Here is a 24,409-nt window from a genome sequence, read left to right as displayed (position 1 = left end):
TTTTTAGCATTTGGCTTATATCTGGAAACTTCCTTTATGGGAAACATAGCTGGAAACCAAGATTTTGACCATATCTGGTCATCAAAGATTCTGTGGTGCTAACAGTAACAGAGTACTTTCTCCACCTGTTCCCATGGGTTCAGGGCTTTCTCTACATGCTCATCTATGCTTCTGTCTCCTGGAATATTTATCTCAGTGTACTAGTTATATCTGTTTTGCTTGTGTATATCTAATTATAATAATTATTAAACCAACAACTGCCATTAGTTGAGAACGAATATGTAACTAGTGCTGTGTTGGCAGCTCCTGCATGTATAACTCCAAACTTCAGAGTAATGCTAGTAAAACCCTGATAAAAATTAGTCAATGCAGGCTAGATAAGTTAAAGCATTTGCCTAGGGTCACACAACTAGTTAGTATTGGTGACGGTGTTTAGATTGTGGTCTGTACTCAAAGGCCAGGTCTTGATTCATCATACCCCACCACCTCCTACCGGAATGCAAGCTGCCATATCTCATCTCATACATGCCAATGCCCAGGTTCTAGCAGGGCCTTAATGTCTGCTGAATGCATCATGGAAGCAAAGGGAACTTGGATTCTTCCAGTTACAGAAAAGCATCGCTGGGTCTCAAAAAGCAAGCTCCTACACATTTGTTGTAGTGATGAGTGAAACGGAGGGAAAGTCATTGTGTCTTAATCCCCGACAGTACACACAGCTGTTTACTGTTGCGAGATGCAGATGGTACCATGCTTGTAAAGTCAGTGTTTCCTGGAAGTTCTTTGAGGGCAGGGGCTGGGCCACGTCCACCTTTCTGCCCTCAGTAGCACAGGTGCCAGCACATGGTAGATGCTCTGGCAAAGTTTTAATGCCTGTGACTATAAATGAGTCATATGACTTAATCGATGGATTAATAATCTATAAATTAAAGAATGAATGAATGTCAAAAACCCAAAACATGTAAGTGCTCTGCATGCATTCATCACTTCCTGTGTAGTGTTCTAAATTGCTTTTTGGGAGTGATTTATAGTACACATTGTTCTATCTCTGTGGGAAATGAGTTTTGACAATGTTGAAATCCTCTAGGCTAAGAAGCACTTCCTTTTATCTGTTCTGACTCAGAGCCTCTTGGAAGCAGCACTCACCCTTGCAGATCACTTGGTGGATGACTCTTATGCTGTTAATCACCAGTATCCTCCAAGAGCACATGGAAGTTCAGATACGGCTTTTCTCTCTGAGAGTGGTTTGCTTCTTAGTGATGATTAATTATATCTGCAGTTACTTGTAGGGTTGAATTTCCACTGGAGAAGAGTAATCACCTTCACATAAACATCAGCTTCTCATTCATTTAATTTGCCTCTCCCCTAATGGACATGCACAAAATGAGCCTGGAAATTACTGTGGGTCCTACTTGTTTGTATGTATCTGGTGACCATTTTAGCAGCTTTATCAACAACATCTTTAAGAGGCCTAAGGATTTAACTTGAGAATCATGGCAAGATCAAGTGTCTCTCCTAATCCCCCTCAATTCTCCCCATCAGTCATCAAACACTCATGCTTGATCTCTAGGATATGCTCACAAAAATCAAAGGTGCCAAGTCTTAATTGGAAAGACCACTGTTGACTTCCTAGTCATGAGAAACAGAACTAATTTCTTTTTGTTTTTCTTTTTTGGTGCTACTATTGATTTATTGATTTTCCTTTGATAATTTCACACACATTTTTTTTTAATCTAAACACTCTCAGACCAGAGTAGTTGGCAAGAAACTGGGAGTCTCTTTTTACTAAAATTAAATGGTCATTTTTAGATATTATTTTAAAATCTCTCAAAATCTTCCTAAAACATGTATGCAAAGTTGATAAATCTAGAATGCATATCGCTTTTGCTTTTGCTTTTGTTCTAGAATGTAAAGGCTTGATCAAACGTAAAGTTTTAAAAAATATTTTAAAAATACGAATTCAGATTTTTTTTTAGTTGAAAAGTAATATCCTACTCTTTGAATATATTCTAAAATCTAATTTTTTAAACTTTTATTTTAGGTTCGGGGGTACCTAAAAAGGGGTATGAAGGTTTGCTACATAGTTAAACCTGTGTCACAGGGGTTTGCTGTACGTGTTATTTCATCACCCAGGTATTAAGCCCGGTGCCCAGTAGTTCTCTTTTCTGCTCCTCCCTCCTTCCACCCTCCACCCTCAGGCAGACCCCAATGTCTGCTGTTTCCTTTTTTTTGTTCATGAGTACAAGACCTAGTTTCTAGCATGATATTCCTATTACCGTTTTAAGTAAACCACAGAATGCGTGATTGAGAGATATTGTAAAACACACATAATTTAGTACTGAAAATTATACATAGGTCTATGAATTCCAGTGGGACACCTCCATCCCTACCCCAAGCATGGAACTATCGTACTATTTCCTAAGAGCTGCTGTTATTCCCCAGTGACTTCTAATTACCAAAACATCATTCATTCACTCATTTATTCAGCAAACATTTTATTCTATTGTGGTCTTTGAAATACCTGAAGGTGAGACATGCATGATCTCAGCCCTCAAAAGTTTGCCATTTGATAGAAGAGATGACACACACACAAATTGTTATTATACCAAGCAGAATAGACTCCTTCATGCCAAAACAGTATCCCATGGACACTTCTATCATAAAAGTTGATACTCACTGGTTCATGTGTAGCCAGTGAGCTGGCAAGACTGTCAGCTGCCTAAAGACAAGGACCTTGTCTTCTTTCTCTCCATATTGTCCATATCTAACACAGGGTCTGCCTGGATCACATGAATGAATGTGATATATTAAGTAGTATTAAGGATTTCCAGGAGGAGGACTGATTCCTTCTAACTGGAAGAATCAAAGAAATTATCATGTGTTTTCTGTAGGAAAAAAATAGGAGAAAGAAGGTTGCAGGCAAGGGGAATTACCCAGGCAAAACTGTAGGGGGGCAATATATGTTTCAAGCATTCCCAACTGATTGGACCATAGGGTTTATCAATTATCAGCAATTTTCAACTGTGGCTGCCTATGAAACTCACCCAGGGGATTTTAAAATAAACTAATGCCTTGGCTCTGACACAGGACAATCAAATCAAAATATTTTGGTGGGGGTGGGGATATGAGTAAAAGCCTGAGATTTGCTTTTTTAAAAAAGGAGCCTCTGCTCTTTTTAAAAACGTTCCCCATTTGTTTTTGTTTATTTTTGTTTGTTTGTCTTTTGAGATAGAGTTTTGCTCTGTTGCCCAGGCTGGAGTGCAGTGACATGATTTTGGCTTGCTGCAACTGCCGCCTCCCGGGTTCAAGCAATTCTTATCCCTCAGCCTCCCGAGTAGAAATTAGTATGAGGCTATGTTGGGAACTATGCTGGCAATGAATTTTAAACTGAAATATTTAATCTTTCAGCAGGAAAAAAGAAGCCAGGCTCATCTAGCAAGACAGAGAGGGAGGAGAGTAGCTATAAGGAGATCATTTAGGAGGCTGTTGAATTTGTCTAAGTAATACATGAACTCACATTGGTTTGCCACCAGGTAAAATTCACACGCCTATTAAGTGTGAAGTAGCGAGGGTTGAACAGGAGTGGAAAGGCCTCTGGAGTTTGCTGCCTGGATGGAAAAGAAGATTCGGATGAAAAGCAGAGGGTATTGAAGGTGACATGGTGAGGTTGGCTCCAAGCATGTCCATCTCTAGGAATTAAATTTGGGATGGAGGTGGTGATTAAATAATGATAGTACCTAGAAGTAAAAGTTGACCAGATAGGAGTCAATGAGAACTGCAAAAAAAGAAAAATACCAAGAGAAGAAAGCAACCAAAGGGGCAATCTTAGAGATTGCCTGTATGGAAGAGGGCAGGATTATCTAGCAAAAGAGCTGGAGAAAGGGCAGCCAGATGGCTGGATACCTATATAAATTCATAAAAGAAGACAATTAAGATGGCAAGATTTCAAGAAAGGGGATGTGATTCAGAGGTTAAATATTGGAAGAGGGACAAAGAAGCACTGATGTTATCGGGGGGGCAAGACAGAAAGGGAAGGGGACATCGGCTTCCCTAAGACAGGAAGGAAAGATGAAAGGATATATTTATTGCACATGTATTTACCCATCACCTACCTATCTTTGACTCTACTAGACACAAGGGATATAATAGTGCAGACAAGGCATTTTCTCCCATGAAGCTTATATTCTAGTTGTGGGGAAGTGGAAGAAAGACAAGTTATAGAAAATGTGTGCATGAGTTCCACGTGGATTTGTTTTTGTTTTTGTTTTTGAGATGGAGTGTGATTCACTCTTGTTGCCCAGGCTGGACTGCAATGGCGCCATCTCGGCCCACCATAACCCCTGCCTCCAAGATTCAAGTGATTCTCCTGCCTCAGCCTCCCAAGTAGCTGGGATTACAGGTATGTGCCACCACGCCCGGCTAATTTTTGTATTTTTAGTAGAGACAGAGTTTCTCTATTGGTCAGGCTGGTCTCGAACTCCCAACCTCAGGTGATTCACCTGCCTCAGCCTCCCAAAGTGCTGGGATTACAGGCATGAGCCACCATGCCCAGCTCTTCCATGTGCATTTCTACAGACAGCATTTTCCTATTTATTGAGGAGTAGAGGAGAATAGAAATTGGAGAAGTGTGATCTTAGTAAAGGGAATGAAGGTATGACACTTAGGTGTAACAGGAATAAGCTGAAGGATGTGTAACCAACTTGGCTAGCTTTTGAGTCACATGTAGGAGAGGCAACAAGAAATGAAGAAAGGATTCAGCCAGCAGGCAGGTCCCTGTGAGTTTTTTAAACATGAACACTAGTTCAAGTCTTTGCTTACCCCTAACGTGACTTTGCCCATGCAGAACAGCTGGAAGCACAGGCTGAGAAGGGAAGAGGTGGGCTGCCCAGAGTTGGGATTGGCAAAGCCTCCGTGGTAAAGGTTATTGGGGCCCGGGGTTTACAAATACCACATTAGAAACATAAACATTTGAAAACCACAGAATGTAAATGCTCAAGGTCACAGCACGCTCATCAGCTCGTGGAATTCATACAGTAATTGAGCACATTAAGAAGACTACTCACTCTGCTATCTAGTTTTAGAAGAGTTATAATTTAGTATCGCTAGCTATCAATTAGTCCTGTTTTCCTCATCTGTAAAATGAGAGGGTTGGACGAAATGACCTCAAAGTCCTCTTCCAGCATGGTCAATGGTGAATGGTAGAGCACATGTGAAATTCTGAAAGTTAATTTACTTCTTTAACATTTACGTTGACTGTTTAACTATTGATGTTCAAAAATGCAGATGTACAAATCTTTTAGGTCTGTGCACACAGAGCTGTTAGTTTTATGGACCATTCTGATTTTAAAATAAATTGCCCTGTGAAAATATGCAACCTAAAATTCTGGTGGGAGAAATTTCAAGTGACATGGGTAATTAAATAGGGTAATTGATAGGTCATTGACAGAACATGGAAATAGACCAAGCAGGAAAGTATTAGACATGAATAGGTTTTAATATTTGCAAGTTTGGAAAATGATTTTGTGAACATTGGGAGAAAAGGAGCTTTTCAAATACTAGGATGACAGTAGCTAGGGATACAAAATAAAGTTATGCAAATATGACTTGTCTTCCTGCACTAAGATTAATTTAGAGGACTCTACGTAGGACCTCTTTCATCCTTTTCAAAAATTGCCAGTAAGAGTTGACCAGGCCTTGGTTAGATCCTGAAAAATTAAGGTAAAATGTGACCAACTAGACAATTTGTAAAGGTAAGCAGGCTATCGGCTAGCTGCTATTGTTTCATATTGTAAAAATCGTGTTACTTTTCATATACAATAAGACTTTTAAATAATACTATGTATAATCTTGAAAGAAACAAACCTCAGTATGTGTCCTTTTTCTAACAGCTGCATTTGTTATATACCTTGTCACTGAAATCAAGGTCTTTAAGGCTTAAAACTCAGTACTAGCTCTGAAAGTTATTTATTTGTATGTTTAATTTAAATGACTATTTTATTATTTTTAAAAGTATGTTTGGTGCCTTCCTATTGAAAGCAGTCTTTGGCATAACCGACTACATTTTAGTTTTATACCCAAAGCCTCTGTTTATGCAGATAAATTGAGGTTCCAGTCTTTACAGTGTCAGGTATAAGTATTAATCAGCTGATTTTCTGCCAAGGTTAATATATTTTTATTTGCAGTCTCATAGAGTAGGGCACAATCATTGTTAAGCACGGGTAGTTTCAGAAGCAGAAGTCTTCTTCAGATCAGTAAGATTTATACAAATTGAAATCTAAAAGAGTGGATAATGGGGGAAAATCATGCCTGAGGTTAAGGTGAATCACTCTGATTGAATCTTCCAGAAATCTCAACATTTTCTTCCTTTGCACTACCCTGATTGATCAGCTAGAAGCACCCGAAGGGGCCTTACCTTGAGTCCAGGTGCTGGAGCCCAATCTCAGCTGAAGATTCCAGAGATCTGGGGAAGCGCTGAAGGGGCCTGACTCTGCAGGGGGAAGCCTGTGTGCAACCCAAGCCTGCAGGCTACGTGCTCCTGTGCTGGCTGAGCCAGCAGGCAGGAGCAACTCTCCACCTCTGGCTGCAGAAGCTGGGCATCCAGGCACAGCCTCAGTCCCACCGCCCAGTAGCCCTCATCCGTGTCCAAGGACAGAGCCCTTTGGCCACGAGGGCTTCTGGCACATGGCTTCAGTTTTTATGGGTGAAAGACAGTCCTTTGGCATCACAAGGTATTTATATCTAATAGAGCTCCAGGTTTTTTAAAAGCAATTTAACAACAAAAACTGCCAAGCAGAACTAACTACCACAGAGGCCTGGAAAGCAGCATAAGTGTGTTTTTTAATTCTTCAGAGGTGGTAGAAGTCACCAGAAATTCTCCCTCTTGAATTCTCTCTAAAGGGCTCTGGATCCTTGGAAAAATAATCTGGGCAAGTCTCACACTTTAGTAATTCTTTTTTTTTTTTTTTTTTAAATTTTGAGACGGGGTTTTGCTCTTGTTGCCCAAGCCGGAGTGCAGTGGTGCAATCTTGGCTCACCGCAACCTCTGTCTCCTGGATTCAAGTGATTCTCCTGCCTAAGCCTCCTGAGTAGCTGGAATTACAGGCACCTGCCAACACACCTGGCCTTTTTTTGTTGTTGTTTGTATTTTTAATAGAAACGGGGTTTCACCATGTCAGCCACGCTGGTCTCCAACTGTTGATCTCAGGTGATCCACCCGCCTCAGCCTTCCAAAGTGCTGGGATTATAGGCATGAGCCATCGCACCTGGCCAGTAATTCTTAAAAATGTCAGTCCCATGCGTTCTTTCTCAATTGTGGTGCTGGGTCGCAGGTTTTTACTGCTTGTTTTTAAAGCAGCCTCTTAGGGTGGAGAAATTATTAGAAACAAATGGGAGCACGCTAGCAGCTTCTGGTGCCTTCAGTTTAGACAAGCACCATATGAATTTCTAAAGGCGTTTTCTTCCCTGTGCAAATGTGTTCCTAGAGTGGCCTTCTGCACAGGATGGGCATGATCTGCATGGAACAATAATGGCCACAATCTGGCAGCCCAGGTCTGGGGGACCATGTGGCCTAAGCAGTGTAGCACACAAGCTCATTGCTTTCCATTGAGAAGTACAGGTATTGATCGATTTACGACCTATGCAACTTACGACCATTCGACTTTACGACCACAATCGCTAGCCACGACTGCTCCGCACCTGGCAGTGCAAACGTTGACCGGTTGGGCGTACGACAGTGCGGACCAGCTTCCGGCAGCACTACCATCTCCGAGTGCACCATTTCACCTGTACATATAGCCTACTCAACTTACGACCGAATCTTGTTATGATCGGTCTGCAGTCCCGACCGTGGTCGTAAGTCGAGCACTAGCTGTATACTCAAATACCACCCAGCTCAGTCTCCAGGAATTCTTTTTATAGGAGCACATTAGCAATGAGAAAGCTCCAGGAAGGACCTATAAACACATTTCAACAGCTTAGGAAAAGCAGAAATCGCATGCCTTTTTAAAACTGCAAGTGTTTAACTGATTTTCAGTTTCTTTCTACTCACTCCTCTGACCCTGTGGCCAAATGAGAAACTAGTTTAATTATGTTGCTTCTTCCTGAGTTCGGCTTCATCTTTTCCTGTTTAGTTTCCACCTAAGATAGGAGGAGGCCTGGTGAGGACTTCTAGGCCAAATTTGGAGAAAAAGCTCTCCTAGGAGCTACAAAACCTCAAGCAAGTGACCCAGCCCCTCCAAGCCTCAGTTTCTTCAATGATACTGGGAGATGGGGTCAGACTCATTTCTCTGAAACCTCTTTAAGTTTTAGCTTTCTGTGAAGGAAAATTTAAAGAAAAGCACAGAGAGACTGACTATACTCTAAGCAGCTACACCAACTTTACAAGAGGATCTTTTCTTGAAGATGCCCAATCTGGTTTTGTTTCAGAGAGGATTTGGAAAGGTCCATTTAGCAGAAACACTGCTGGCCTGGGCTTCCCAATGTCTAGACGGACTCGGCTTCCCCAGGTCAGAGTGATGTGGCCACTCAGAAATGCCTTTGGCTGTTGGAGACATGAGGCTGTACACATACCTGCTGCATCCTGATGATGCATGCAACATACAGGGAATTTTACATTGACCAAGGTAAAACAGTTACACACTTCCTTAAATATGAATACGCATATGGGCCTTTTCAGCCTATTACTATACAGCAAAGAATGAGGAATAAAGTTTTGCCTTGGTCTTGCCATAAACACACTGCTCTGGTAAAATTTGCCGATTTTTGTCGTGTTCTCTTAGTTTTGACAAAATGGGATGACCATAAGTTCATTTGATATGATTCCACGTTCAAATTCATGTTCAGCATTTTGGTGATGGGGGCAATATGATATAGTGGGAAAGGTACAGGTTAGGAGCCAGACGGACTTGGGTTCGAATCTCAGATCTCAGGTTATAACCTACAGGAAGAGTTAAAGCCTGAAAATCTACCTACTGGGGTCATCCTGAAGATGGAGTGAGATGCCTTCTGAAAGGTAACTGGGCTGGTGACTTCGGACAAAGGACACTGTCTCCCTGATCTTCAGTTTCGTCATTTGTAAAAAGAGAGATAATAAAGTTCATGCTGCATTAGGCTAGGATCACAAATGCGGAGCTGCAGGCACTCAGCTCAGGTGCAAAGGTGAGCTGATTCTAGCTCAGCTGAGTCCAGCGTGCTCTCAGCCCTCCAGGGGCTAATCTGATTGGAGATGTAGGAGGCACCAACACCAAATGAATCAGGACACAGCATCTGATTAGTCCTTAGCAGCACAGAGACATGCTAGGTTTTGTTCAGCCTGGAAAAGAAAACATTTAGAAAGGGTAGAAGAGGCTAGGCCCCATGGGGAAGGGAAAGCTGAGTCTCGACAGGCCTTAAAGGGCTTTGAGGGTAGACAATGAGATTCCGATAGAAAAGGGAAAGAATGCTTTCTAGGAAATGGAAATGCACAGGCAATAGCAATGAAGTGGGGAAGCATACAGGAGCAATTGAAGAGGAACCTTGTTGGGGAGTGCTGGGAAGAAGTGTGGGTGAAGCAGAGTCAGGCCATGGGGTTCCTGGATGATACAGTTAGGGTCATCCCACAGAGAGTCCCAGGGTGCAACAGTGGGGCTTTACCATGGCCACTTTCAATAGATCCAGTTAAGCCTGCTGAGAATTACCAGCAGTCCTGACTCCCAGGGACACTTTGTACTGTTTTGGTGCAAAACTTACTCCCTGTCCCCTCCTCCCTGGTTTCAGACAGCACTGTGGTTTCTCTCCACACCAGCTCAAGCACTGTGTAGTCAGTTTATAGTTTACAGGGATTTCCCACACACCCATATATGTTTTCCACTGAGGTCTGTGCTTTTTCCTAGACCCACCCAAATTCCAGAGCAAGACTCACTTGCGTGCCAAGTTCATTTTCCTTTTCTTTATCACCTTTTTCTCCTTATAAAACATAGGAGATAGTTACTTTTTTAATGCTTCTAGGTATTTTTAACAGAAAAGAAAGAAGAAACTCCAGAAATAAAACAAATACAAGGACAATTTCTGATTCAGTTTGTATTGAAATCAATAGTTGCTCATAGAGGCAAACGCAACAGGTGAGTTTTTTCACATTGCAACTCTTGTTTATGAAAGTTTGAGTGGCTATCGGGTATAATGCCTTCTATAAGTTAAAAAAAAATGCTTGAAAGTTTCTAAAGGATAGACTCCAGCTCTGGAATCCAGGCTTGCTTTATAAAGTAATTTTTTTTTTTTTTAGAAAAAGAAGAACTGCATGAAAAGGGAAAGGGGAATCAGCTCCTTAGGAAGGAAATTAGGAATCATTTTGGTCATTTTAAGAATGCTGGTTCCCTGTTGATTCGTAAGATAGAAGACAGAAGTACTTTCTACAATACTTTCACAAAAAAAATCATCTCATTTAACTTCCTTGTTGTCCTGTGGGAGGAATTTTGCAGGTGAGAAACTAAGAAATTGAATCGCTTGCGGAGGATCACTCAGCCTAAGGTGGGGACTCCAGTCCAGGGCTTCTACCTCCAAGTCAACCTTTCCTTTTCCAGCTGCCTTAGGGACAAGCCTTGTGCTCAGCATGGTCCCGGGGAAGAAGGAGGGTGGGGAATCAGTGGGAGGGTGGCAACATGGAGTGGAGAGAGAAGTAGCCAACCTCTATTTCCCGTATGCCTCTTAATGTGCTAAGAAACGGAAGCTCAGAACCTTAGTGCGCCTTTCCCAAGAGTATCGTGTCTAGCAGTCTGCACACTTGGAATTCACATCCAGGAAGGTCCGATTTCAAAGCCCAAAGTCTCTCTCCATGAGAGCAGGCTGCCTCTGTCATTAGAATGAACTTCTCTTTGTCATGTTTCCACCATTACCTGTCAGGGGCTTTTTCTCACTCTGCTCCCATCTTTTTTATCCTTTCAAATTTCAAGTACTTTTATCAGATATTTGTTTTCTCTTATCCAAATGTTTCCAAACTGTGTGTTACTCAGTTGACTTTTGCTAAGAAAATTTAGGCTGTATATATTTTAAAAATCCACCTATATAACTTTCAAAACTACTATAATGCAACATTTTCTTTTTTTGCTGAAGTTTTGCTTAATCACAGTATAGCACGGAAACACCAGAAGATAGTCCCAACCAAAGGGTCTTTAAACTGTACGTAGATTCAATGTCAGCGGCAACCGAACAAAACTGGCGTTGCTTCCTTGTTCTCAGACTTTCGTTATTACTATCTCTGTCAGATCCTGTTTGTGTTCAAAAGGCCGCCGGTCTCATGAAAGGATGAACTTGAGAAACCTTGCTTTAATCATTGCAGCAATTAGCAAATAACCGCATTATCTTTCCTTTTCTATTATAAACATGCTCAAGAATAGACTTGTAGTTTCCTCAGAGCTTCTCAGAAAACTGAAGCTAGTTGCTTGTAAAAACCAGGTATTTGACCTGTTCGCAAGGGGCCTGAGTTGCTGGAATCTTCCTTCATGTCTTCAGTAATTACGTGACTACAGGAACAAATGTAACCCCCTTTCCATGCTAATCATATACTTCTTAAGTCACGATAGATTTAACTAAGTGAATAACTCAGTTTGAGGACTTTGAGGAGGGAGGAGAATGGGTTTGTCACATTTAGCAAAAAAGAGCATGAGAAACATTCACCATTAACAGGCTTGAAGGCAGCCCCCAGGACCCGGAGAACTCTGCGCTGCCAGCCAAATGCTAATCTCTCAGTTCCTCTCACACTTTTCATCTGGGCTGAGTTGGCAGGGTGCTACCAAACCTTCCTCTTCCACTGTTTCTTCCCTTCAACTCCCTCCATTTCTCCCATTTCTCCTTCTCTGACATATTAGTCAAGGGTGTTGCCATTAACCGTGTCTCCCTCAGAAATTTCCTACTGTTGGTTACTAGTGGGTGGGCGGGCTCATTGGTCATCTCTCTGCTTCTCTGAGGGTTCATTCTCCTGCAGTGTGGTGGAGTTCTTCTCCATCCTTTGTAATTATATTCCCTGAGGTCTTGCACTCATCCCCTTTTATCGTATCTGTAATCTCTTGGCATCCTCTGTGTTACCCTATGGCCCATTCAGAGTCTCATGATGTGAATCAATGCTCACCAACAGAATCTCCTCGGGGATCCGGTCTGCGTTTCCAACGTCCCCTGGAATGACAGTGGGCCAGGATGGACTCATCCAAAACTGAATGCATATTATTCTCCCTAAATCCAGCTACATCTTCTGATATTTTGGTTGGTAACAATGGCATCCTCATTCTCCCACCTCTCCCACTTTAAGCAACTTCACATCTGTATCCAGTCAGTGCAAGCCCCAGATTCCACCTGCTGAATCGCCCTTGCACGGGTGTCTGTCCTGCTCCTTCCCACAGCCACCACGCTGGTCCAGGTCTTCATTGCTTTTACTCAGTCTCTCAGAATAGCCTTAGGATTAGTCACTTGGTCATCACTGCCAGACTGGCATTTCTAAAGTGCAGCTCAGGACCCAGAAAACCAAAATCTTCGGTGACTCCTCAGTGCCTTTGCTTGACTCCCACCTCCCACAGCAGAGGCTCGAGGGTGTGGCTTCTCAAGATGGATGATGTAGCTTCAAAGGCCAACTTCACCCCTCTCTGAAGGCTGTGGCCCCAGCCTGTTACTTAACCTCTGCACCCTGCTTTCCTCATCTCTACAGAGTTGGTAAGAAAGCCTGCCTGCGTGAGAATTAAAAAATACTTAGAGCCCTGCCTGGCCTTTCAGGAATGCTCAGCACTGTTGGCTGTTGGTTGCCAGCTTCGTCCTGACTGTGGTCCTCACTCTCCCATTCCTTCCCTGCAGTGAGCTCAGCCCCTGTGCACACTGCCGGCCTCCCACGCCCTCCTGCTGGTGCATGTTAATCTGGTCATCTTCCTGCTCTCACGGCTTCTCCCCATCCTGACCCTGGAAGTCCTGTCATTCTCCAAGGCATGTCTCAAATGCCCCAATGCCTCTACCAGGCATCCCAGAGGGATCTAATCTTTCCCTCTTTGACTTTCCCTGGAACTTTGTCAGGGCCTCTCATGTCAATGTCATCACATTCTCTGGGCACTGCAGGATTTCTTGTGCTTTGGGTGTTTTTCTTTGCTATTTCTTGACTTCCATGTCTTCCTAGCCACACATCTGTCCAGCAGCAGCCTGGAGGCTCCTTGAGATCAAGGACTAAGTCTTCTCCACTTATATCCTCTAAATCAACATAAGACTGACTACCCAGCCCCCCGCAGAGCAAGCCCTTGGCAAGAAACGTGCTTGGTAAAGATCACTGAGGGTTAAAGCCTGACTATACAAAACCTGAGTGAGAGTTGATTTAAAAACTCATTAAATATTCATTTCTACCAACCTCAGGGCTAACAAGTCAGACCATTTCTTCAGACACTGAAAACTAAACAAAGTGCTGTACAGAAAATATCATTTAGGGAACATTCCCAGGATATTGGACTAGACAGGTTAAAATATCCATAATTATAAAATTCATATTTAAATATACATATCCTCATGCAGCCCTAGACTCTGAAATGCCATGTACTGGCATAAGCTACTCCAGCTGCAATGAAATGCACTTGATTGTAACCACAGAAAAGTGGCCCTCACAAGTTTTAGTCCTATAATATTTCATCTTTAAAACAGGAAAATCTTAGAAAACTCTCTTCAATTTAAAATTTAAAACACATTCAGAGCCAAATACCTTTATTGCCACAGGTATGCTAACACAAGCCAGATCTAGACATAGCGTTTGAGGGAGACTGAACTGATGCTAATTTTGTTGTTTTCTGCATTTGCTGCTCCATGGATCAAATCACCCGTTTCTAGCCCAAGATTGCAGTATATTCTTCCTTTCATTTTTTCCCCTTGTTTTCTTCCTCAGAAGCAAACTTCCAGCCCATGCTCCCCCCTTCTGAACCCAGCTGGCTCTGTATTTACTTTTCTGTTTTATATCAAGATTCCTCATTTTCTTTTTTCCAAAATAACCTGCATGTTTTCTATTTTTCCCCTATTGGGTTTATACAACGACTATATCTTAAGCACAGGGTTCCCTGTTTCTTCTCACTTCTCCTTAATAACTCTGCTCACACAATTCTAGCAGCCAATCCATCACTTTGTATTGTTCACCAAGGGAGATAACGCACCAGTTAGTCATTTTCAGATATACATATTTTTGAAAGACTTCAGATAAAAAGGTCTCTGTTGTGCATTTGCAGGACGAGGTAGATATGAGTTCATGGTGAAAGTGAAGATGTAATTATAACAAAAATTATGCCTTTCATGTCAGTGCATGTGGATTCAATACATGCTGCTTGAGGAATACCTTGGGCCATGCACTGAAAGCACAAAGAAATAATTGGGTGAAATCTTCATTGTCAAAGAGTTTGTAGCCCTGCAGGGAAAAGGGACAAGTAAGCAGGCCATTGTAAAGTAGGGCCAAGCAGAGTGAACCAGCTATATGCAGGAATGGGGAGGGAATCCCACCAAGGGTTCCCAGCTCAGGCCTGATGGACTGGAGATTATTCCCTTAGGCTGGTGCAGAACTTCTTGGGATTTCAAAAATGTTAATGATTGCTGTGAAAGTTTCAAAGTTTTCTGAACCTGTTTGAGTGCAGACTTTCTTATTTCTTGCAGAGATAGAGTTACCAGGACCCTCAGAGGACTCTGCTCACCAGTAGAACCTCCCAGGATAGACAGCGCTTTGCTGTCAAATTGTGCTTCAGGACATTCCCTCCTGCCTTCTGACCAGCAGAAAAACTGCCCTCAATTCCTGAGACCAGAAGTGTAGGGCCAGCCTCTGAGTGTTCTCCCCCAGTTCCCAGGCAGCTGAGTGCTGATGACAATGGAGTGGAGCGTTCCCTTCCCCTTCCTTCCTCAAAGCAGCTTTGGCCTGCCTAGGAGAAGCCAGCCTTCTTCTGTCCATGGGGCCCAGGAACCAAGACCCTAAGTGTTTCTTAATCAGATTATCATAGTATTCCTTTTGACAAGAATAAAATCATGTGACGTTATATACAACTCTTTATAAGGAGTGACGTTAAGATGTCGGTGTCAACCAGCCACTTTGGGAGGTTGAGGCCAGTGGATCACCTGAGGTCAGGAATTCAAGACCAGCCTGCCAATATGGTGAAACCCTGTCTCTATCGAAAATACAAAAATTAGGCAGGCATAGTGGCGGGTGCCTGTAATTCCAGTTATTTGGGGGATTAAAGCAGGAGAATCGCTTGAACCCAGGGGGTGGAGGTTGCAGTGAGCCAAGATTGCACGCACTCCAGCCTGGGTGACAAAGTGAGACTCTGTCTAAAAAAAGAGAGAGAGAGAGAGAGAGAGATGTCAATGTCACTATGACATCATATTTTTAAAACACTGTTTAGAGGGCCATTTTTTTTGTATGCACTTAATCTTTAATATGAACTGTAAGTCAAAGTCATAGATTTGAAATATATTAAAACAAGATGTTCAAAATGTAGCACCATTGTATCCTGATGTCGTTGACATTGGGATAGTCTCTCTGAACCTACACAGACAGTTTTGTTATTAATGCCCTAGCTAAATACACACCCACACTGCCTTTGTCACTTGTATGTGTGTGTCTGTATGTAATATGGCTCACTGTCGATACATACATTTTTTCCACAAATTTCTGACAACATGAAGAAGACAGGGCAGGGTTCCCATTTCTTAGTGTTTAGAGCACGCTAGTCACACCAGCCAGGTGATTCGGGGTTCATTATATTTACTTTATCTCCTGACAGATATGTGGGAATGGCATTGGGAGGAAGAGTACAAATGATGCCAAATTTTGTGAACATTCAAAGCAAAAGATAAACGTTTCAAATTTGTCCTTTAGAGGTAGAAATTGACACAAAGGATAACCTAGGAAGTAAGAAAGCAGGATTCAGGGAGCTGACCTTGTATTTTTTGGTAAAGAGGTCTAAGACGAAGCAAGATAACAATCTGCAAATATTTGAAAATGTAAACATCATTGAGTGAGAACGTTATTTGGCCTGCTAGGAGTGGGTTTGGCCAGTATTTCTACTAAGAATTGACACAATTAACTGCTATCGAAAGTTGGAAACAGCATTAATAGAAACTAAGGAAAAAAGAGGGGGGCTTCTTGCCAGAGACACAGATATTCCACTGGGGTAAGCCCTCAAGTCTGCTCAAGACAATGCAATGCTTATTATTTATACATTCAATACTATTCTAGGGTCTGATGGCACCAAAAGCATAATGTCCTTTAGGTTTTAAGTTGGGGGCTTTTCAAGTGGAAGAAAATGCACAGTTGATTTCAGTACTCACTTGCTCTACCATAGGGAAAGCAGCTTTGATAGGATCTTACCCTTGGGCTAAGATATGACCTGAAGGTTCAACCACAGTACAAGGATCTACCTTTCACGGCAAGGTGCCAATGAAATGAGAAGCATTCTAGATGGCATTGAGATCCATGCTTTATATATCACTAGATACAGATAAACATGATTGGTATTTTTTGCTTGTCATTTTTCAGAATTATTGAGGAGTAGCCAGCAGCTAAAATTTACATCAATTAATTCAACCATTCATTCAAGAGATAAGTAAGGCCTTTACTCTATATGACACAGAGTGGATTTATCAAGAAGTTAATGAAACTTCAGCTTCAGGATTCCTTGCTTCCCCAGGTCCTATCTGAATCCTTGTACCTAATAGTACAGTCCTAATTTTGCATTCGTTTTCTTTAAAGCCCCCAAATCGTGCAATCTTAAGGGTCCATAAAATCTTCATCAGCCTCTAATACAGGCACTAGAGAAAATGCACATCAGTTCCATAGCCATCCGCCTGACACCAGCGCAGCTCCAACTGAAGCAGCATGTGAGTGAAACCCAAACCCAGGCACCTGGGCCCCCAGAGCACCCTAAGAATTGCATTCCCCACTGCAGTGTTCCTTCTCTGTGTCACTCTCTTTTTCTTCCACGGCCCAGCAGTGACTATGAGGATTCATGTTACCTACAGTCTCAGGGACATGGGCAGGCTCAGGGTGTCTGAACTCTGAACTCTGATTGAGGGAATGAGTGACCAGCACAGCTGCTATGACTTCTGGCCAGATTACTGCCAGAGGGCCTGCTTGGCTGCTTCAGTGTGGATCCCTACACATTAAGACCGCTCTGAATCAGAGCTGCAGGGTGGTAGAGACAGAACCAAACAAAACCTGGCTTATTCTGTTGCTAATTCTTCCCAGTGTTCCCTCTGTACGTCCTCAGTCCCGAGGTGGTGCAGACAGGCCCTTGCTCTCAACTGCTACTTCCTACTGGAAACGAATCGGACGGCTGGCACATGTGTGTTTTGTATCAAAACCCAAAACTTTGTCCTTCTGGTGCGTCTTCAGATGTGAGCATGATCACGTGACCCTGATTCATCTTTGTATAGTGGCTAAAATATCTGGAACTGTGTGCTTTAGAATTTTACGTCGAGACGCATAGACTGTATTCTGGAATTAGGTCATGTGTGAACTTCTGGATTCAAATTGGATTGTGGCGACTATTGGCTTATTGATCTCTTCTCTAGTGAAGGTGCAATGCCCGTCAAAAGAAATGCAGATACATGACCTCCTCATGGAGCTCTGACCTTTCCCTTGTGAAAACAGCACAGATGTTTCTGACTAAAATTCTCCCTGGGAATGTGGTAGAAATCACTGTGTGTATTCCAGCTGGATTATGATGAGTGGGGATCCCCCTGAATGAACCCAGAGATGCGTTCCAGAGGCTACGATACTCATCAAGTTCAACTTCCTCACCTGGCCTTTTATCAGAAATGTCTATTCCCTCATTTTTTTCTTTCATCTCAACAAAGTAATATTTAGTAAATAAAACTTCTTAAAGGGAAAATCGAGGCCATAGAGGGAGAGAAACTAAGTTATAAAATAGAAATAAAGGTTCCAAGAAAGAAGTTTTATTTACTAAATCTTTAGTAAACAAAAGTTTTATTTCTTTTAAAAATAAAGGTTTTATTTATAAATAAAGTTTTATTTCTAAATCTTTATTTATAAATTGTAATGTAGTTTCTCTCCCTCACTGCCCTTAGTTCTTTTAAAGGTGGGAGCAGGCTCCCCGTGCTCCTTTAGGGAAGATTTAGCACTTCTTAGATTGCTTGTCTCTGCAGCCACTACCAGGTCACACTGTTCCTGTACCCGTCTGCAAAACTGGCACCAGGAAGTTACCTGAGCCACGTGTGTTGAGTCTGACCTGTCTCCCTTCCGGGCACAGCATCCTTGAGGGTCATAGAGTAAGGCCCGCCCTGGGTTCGCTTTGTTCTGGCATCCAGACCTGCCTGGCCTTATCCCACCATCAGCTGCACCAAAAGCCCCACTCCTGAGGTGGCTCCTATAAGAGAGAGAAGGTAAACAATAACCTCTGTCTTGCCTCTTGTATTTGCCCATGAATAAGCCACAAACTCATCTTTGCAGACATAAAAGTTAGTATTAATTCTTGTAATAGCTTTCTGATGATTTTCAGTGTAGAATGATTTTTTACTTGAAAGAATTAAAACAACACATTTAGGGATACAGAATTTAATCCGGGGTGCAATGCTTGAATTGTTGCAGGGGAAAAAAAGACTGAAGAAAATGATTAGGGAGGTGTATATGCCTTCAACACGCATTCCCACAGACCAGTCGTTTACAGCTTCATCGTGCTTACAGCTCAGCCTCTGGACGGCTATGCTGGCTCTAAAACTGATGCATCCACCACACAGATACATTTCATAAGCAACCCTGGACTCCAAAGCAAGGTATGCAAAAAAGTCCGTGGGCTGCTTCGAGTCTCTAAAGAGATGAGAGGAGATTGGACAGGAAAGGATATTTCAAGGATTTGACATACTGATTAAATCCGAGTAACTTTGCCTCTCTATTCCATGCCTAAGCCACATATTGGTGGGTTTTCTTGTACCAAGTATGTCATTGTTATTCAGGTATATAATTGCACCACACACACACACACACACACACACACACCAAGAAACCACAGCCCTTTTGAAACTTCCTCGCTGCTGAAGCAGAGTGAGGTTATGCTGAGCCTTATGGGAAAGAGCCCAGAGACCTGCTTGTGTTGGCTTCTCAGGTTTGCTGGTGTGTGCAGCCCGGGGTCTCGCCCTCTTTCCCCCCAAAACACTGGCTATCTGCACTGGTGAGAAGTGCGAGGAGAGGAAATTGGTGAAATAAGACTTTCTGTAAAACAACCACAACTTTTGGTGAGAGGAAGCAGTGGAAAGATGGAGAGAGGACGTTTTGGAAAACTTTGTTTTCCTTAAGCAACCAGAGTCACACAATTCAACGAAGGCAATTCTGTAAAACCCCCAGACTATTTATACTTTTATTTAATTCAGTGAAGAAAGGTCTGTTCCGTTATTTGATGAGCGTTGCTGACATGCCAGTACCGGCAATTTGGTTGAACTCTTCTACTTTTTGGTATTTTGGGAAGGCTTGCCTTGTGACCTCTGGGTTATTCCCTGAATGGTCATTTATTATATTTACAGTTAGAGAAGGAGGAAAACTGCTAAGAAGTAAAACCCTGGAAGGTATGGAAAGAAAGAACAGCGTCCGGAGAAGCTGTGTATGAGGTAAGTGCTTATTTAATTGCTTGGCTGGAAGTGTTTCTGATACTGTATTTAGTTTTCACAAAATGATGGTATTTAAAAAGGTATTATAGCTTTATGGGACACTTTTCTTTCCATTTTTAGGACTATTGTAAACAGGAGAGAATTTGTTACCTAAGGCTATTACTACTGATTCTTCCATATTTGTTTAAAGATTCACGAGGGGACAAAGTATGATAGGACCTGGGATAACACTTGATTGTGCATAAGTGTGAGTGTGTGTGACCTTGAGGTTGCAAAGAAATGCATTTCAAGAATCACTTGGGTTTTTCTTTTTCGAAATCCCTCTTATAGGTTAAGGGGTAAAAGATTAAGATATGTTCAGATAAAAATAAATCTAAACATTTGAATTAATGGTACACATTTTGGCCTTTAGCTTTCCAGAGTTAAATACTACATTCGCTGTACGTTTTCTATCCTGTGACTTAAAGAAATTATGAGGTCAAGAAACGTCTGTTGAACAATAAATTCCTATTTCCTTCAGGCAACTAAATGCGGAAGTACAGTGGAGACAAAAGTTGGCTTTACGGGAGCAATGTGGAAATTTCACCCAGTACAGCATTTACTAGCAGAGGATAGTCTAAATTCACATGAAATTATACACAGATTAAAAAACATATCATCCATGGGTCGTGAACAAAGTTCAAAATGTTTCCAAAGTCAGGATTGTTTACATTCCTTACACCTACCACAGAAAACTTACATAACTTTTTTCATAAGGATAGGTAACAGATTTTAAAATATTCCAGTGAGGTTTCGCCTTACGGCAATCTAAACTGATTTCCTCACTGACAAAGGAAAATAACTGCTTCAGAATTAACCAGAGAACTAAATCATCGTTGAAAATCAATAACAAATTTGCTCTGACAGGCAGTAAGATAGCAAAACCCTTGCGAAGAGTTATCCCGCAAGCTAGACCCCCGCACACCCATGGCAGACAACTCAACATCTGGTTATTTTTCATGAGCAAGAATAAAACACTGTTTTTTGTCCCATCATTAAGTAAAATCTCATTTTCCACATGCAAACAGCACTTGTAAATTCCCCCAGATAAGCATGAATGTCTTCAATGATTTAAAGAATTTTTAAAAGAATCACAAAGTTTTCATTACCTTTAGAAGTGAAGTTTTTCAAAAATACCTCCAGTGTGCCACATGCCCCAGAGTTGGTAGAAGTGCCGTGTACCTCTTACCTGCAAAGACTGAGGAGTGCAGACTCCTGGCTGGATGGGAAGTTATGTCAAGTCAGAGAAATGCTCAGTCCAGACAGGTTGCCTTGGGAAAGATAAGTGTTTAGGGTTTCTCAAAATGAAGAAAACTCTCTCACTGTTCACTGTCAGTCAAAAACAAGTTGGTACAAGTTTGAGTAGGAATCACCTGGAGGAACTGAAAAGAGAAAGAAAGAGATTGAGAGAGATTGGGTGGAGGAGGGAGGGACAGGGAAGGAGGGAGGGAGGGAGGAAAGGAGAGAAAGTGAGAGACAGGGAGAGAGAGAGGAAGAGAGAGAGCGAGGGTGAGAGAGAGAGAAGGAATCTGAGACAGGAGATCATGATGTCAGCATGTCTTAAGGTCTTAAGGAAATCTACAGACCTACAGGATTCTAGTGGGCACCCGGTCTGGGCTCTGCAAACACCTGTGCGAAGGAAAACTGATGCTCTTTTAACGAATGCCAGTTAATCTTTGAAGAAACTTTGGCCATTCTTATCAAAGCGTTTTTAAGGTCCCTTTGGCTAAGTAAACTATGAATAAATAACCAGATTACCTTTTCTAACAATCTCTCCTTTATCCCATGTTTTCTTTTTCTCTTCCCTCTCCCCTCCCCAAATGAATATTAACAAAACTTCTTGCCTCCTGGAGGAATCAGAATGAACCCATACAGACTATGCTTAGATCAAACATACCTGAGCAAAATGCCGCAGAGGGAAAATCGTGTGTTTATTGAGCTGAGTTTTTCTGTCACCCCTGCTTTCCCTAATTAAAAAAAAAAAGTAAAGAAGTTGGATAGACATGGGCAAAATTGGGTTCTTCTGGATCATGGAAATTGGGCTTAGGGATACGTGTTGGAATCTGGGTTCCAGCATTCTTTGCACAATCTGGCATCTTTATGAGAAATGGTCAGAATTCCATCCCTGGAGCAGGTTTCTAATGGAAGATCTCTGGAAGCTGGAAGCTTCTTTCAGGAATGCAGTTATATGTCCATCCTATGCAAAGTGACTCTTGCAGCCACCACATCAAGGGAGGCCAGTCCAAGGCTCATGTGCTTGCCTGGCTTACTCATGGCCAGAGTGCATGGGGACCTTGGTCAATCCTAAGAGACGAAATAGGTTTTTCACAAGTACTTCCCCTAGAGAAAGCCCTCTACACTGGTCCAAAGGCAATGCCAAGAGATACAAAGGGTCCCTGTCTCATGGAAGATGATGATACACCCACACGTCCCCTCCTTAAGGCACCTCAGTGGAGCCAGGCCACTGCACCTGGTTTGACTTAGAGCAGACAGAGTGAGGAACACCTTGCTTCTGCTGGAAATGAATACTTCCTCTCCCCAGAGTATTGGGCTCAGCACTTCACCCCAAGTGCAGCTGCTGCTGTTTCAGGTGCTTGAACTAAATGGGAACTGGATGCGATGGGGTGCCATTCTGTCTTTAGGGAGGAAGGGCCGAGACCTCCTTATTTTCTCCCCCCTCTTTCTCCTGACTCAAAGATCAGAGCATAAATCCTTCCATTTCTGTTTTCCTAGTGGAGATGGTATGCCTCAGTCTCCTTCTCTTTTGCCCTTTCTTTCCTGGGAAGCAAAGGACCCCTTTTTAGCCTGGGAGTATAAATGGTGGCCCTGGAAAGAAGACACTGGACTCCCAGGGGTTCAGGGCATGGAGGATGAAGAAGCCACACAAGATTTGGACACCTTAAAGCTAGTGCAGCCTTACTCCAGCAGTCTAGAATCACACAGACCTCCTGTGAGGATATACTAAAAGTCCCGTAGAAACCAGGTAAGCACAGAGGTGAAGAACGATAAAAGAGGGAAAACAGAATTAAAGGATCTGAGTTTATACAGCTGCTCAGGTGGGAATTTGCAGGGGCTGTTTCCTCAGCCTGCAATGGTGCCCTCTGTCCTTCATTCACTGAGCTGACTCATTGTTCAGGTCCTGGCCCGAATGGCACCTCCTCTGGGAGGTCCTTACCTGATCTGGTTCTGATCCAACTCCATGCCCCAAGACTCTGTTTTGTTGTATATCTCTTACCACTGCCTGAAGTTGCCCTCACACTTTTCCATTTACCATCCGTCTTCCAACCCAGAGCTCAATTGCACCTGCCTCATCCGCCAAACGTCTTTCCAGCAATATCCGGCACATCATAGTTCCCCCAAAAAAGTGTATATTTGTTAAGGGGATCGATAAAAGATTACATACGGAAGATATGATTTGTTACTGTGGAACTTTAATTATCTTCTTATATGCCATGTGTATTTCCAGCATCAGCTTTACTTAGTAAACTCATATTTGAACACCGTTTTTCAATTTGTAGCACACTTTCAGAAATGTGTAATTCAATGCTCAGACCAAAATGTAGACATGATTAGTTGTATTTTAAGGGCAAAGAGATGGAAGCCAAAGAAGGTAAGGGATTTGTGCAAAGTCACACAGCTGCAGAGCAATGAACTGAAGCTCCAAACAGCTCTTTTCGCTTTCAGTCCATGCATCTTTCGTTGGACTTTGTTTTTTTCAGGCGATTTTATTCTGACTGGCTTCCGAATTGAGAAACTGTGAAGCACCCACTGACATAAACTCAAGGGTGATCCGGTTTCCTCCTGCCTTATTCAAATTGAACTTTATTGCTTTATTGTTGTTGACGCAACCTTACACCACATGTTAAATACACACAGTCCGTTCCTGGTTCACCTCAGACAGGCTTTTGCTAAGTGAACTATTCTGCGGCAGTTCTCGTCAAAGAAGGGATATGATAATGACTGTTTTCCACTGTGGACAGTGTGGGCTGCAAAGAGAAAAGCAGTATCTGCTAGGTATAGTTACCTTCTCCAGCCCACTGCAACCAGAGTAATCCCGCCTTGCTTTGAAAGCCTCACCGGATCATTCATCATGTGTGGCGCGATGGCTTGCATTACCCCCACCTCTTCTATTTCTGCCTTCTTGTAGTTTAACCTGAATCAACTGTACAAAGAGCCTCCTAGGCCAGACGGTGAGGTATGTGTGCCATGGACCCTATCTCCACCAGGTAGCCAGACACAGTGTCTTACAACAAATTGACTTTGAACCCAACAATCCAAGACCCACTTTACAATATTTGAAATAGAATATGACCGAAAATGCGATTTTCACCCAGAATAATTTCAAAGATCAATTGGGGAAGACAAAAGTAGTGATTCATTCTACATCTCCTTCCATTTTCATATTTTTGTAATTGGTGCTTGATTGATAATCAATCACATATTTTGGCTTAAAAAAATCACTTAGCCAATGGGATATCTGTCTTTCAAGTTGGTAATATCAATGGGCAGGCCAGGTGTTTGATTCTACCTGCTGGATTCAGGCACATCCTTCATCACCAAGTTCCATCAAACTGTCTGAAGAATGTGTCCTCCACGCCTCTCCTGTCCTGATATTTCTTGCTATGACATTTCAATTCCTGAGCATGGATTAGGCCTCTTTCACGCTTTTCCAAGTTTAGTTCCTGGCCTGTGGCAGAGCTAGCTGGGTACACACTGTGTGTTTTCTGGCCCTTTATTTATTCCAGCATGTAGTGATATTATTAGGCTATAACTCCCTCATTTGTAATAT

The 24,409-nt window shown here is 42.4% G+C and overlaps 1 protein-coding gene across 9 annotated transcripts in view; it reads right to left on the bottom strand.

The window, feature by feature from the left end:
* The window catches only part of KCNJ15 (potassium inwardly rectifying channel subfamily J member 15), a 54,438-nt gene extending 33,328 nt beyond the window's left edge, over positions 1–21,110 (bottom strand). For 7 of the 9 annotated variants that reach the window (XR_005199776.1, XR_005199778.1, XR_005199777.1 and 4 more), the window contains exon 1: positions 20,730–21,076. The gene's annotated coding sequence lies outside the window, so the exon portion shown is untranslated. Of the gene's footprint in view, positions 1–6,409; positions 6,993–20,729 lie in introns of those variants that run through there. The other 2 variants (XM_017526253.2, XM_017526248.2) reach the window with 2 other exon arrangements.
* Positions 21,111–24,409: the final 3,299 nt, after the last annotated feature.

This window comes from Cebus imitator, unplaced genomic scaffold (assembly GCF_001604975.1).
Source record: "Cebus imitator isolate Cc_AM_T3 unplaced genomic scaffold, Cebus_imitator-1.0 Scaffold41, whole genome shotgun sequence".
In the NCBI taxonomy this organism is placed as follows: domain Eukaryota; kingdom Metazoa; phylum Chordata; class Mammalia; order Primates; family Cebidae; genus Cebus; species Cebus imitator.
The sequence above is the reverse complement of the archived record's forward strand: the minus strand, read 5'-3'. Positions and strand labels throughout refer to the sequence as shown.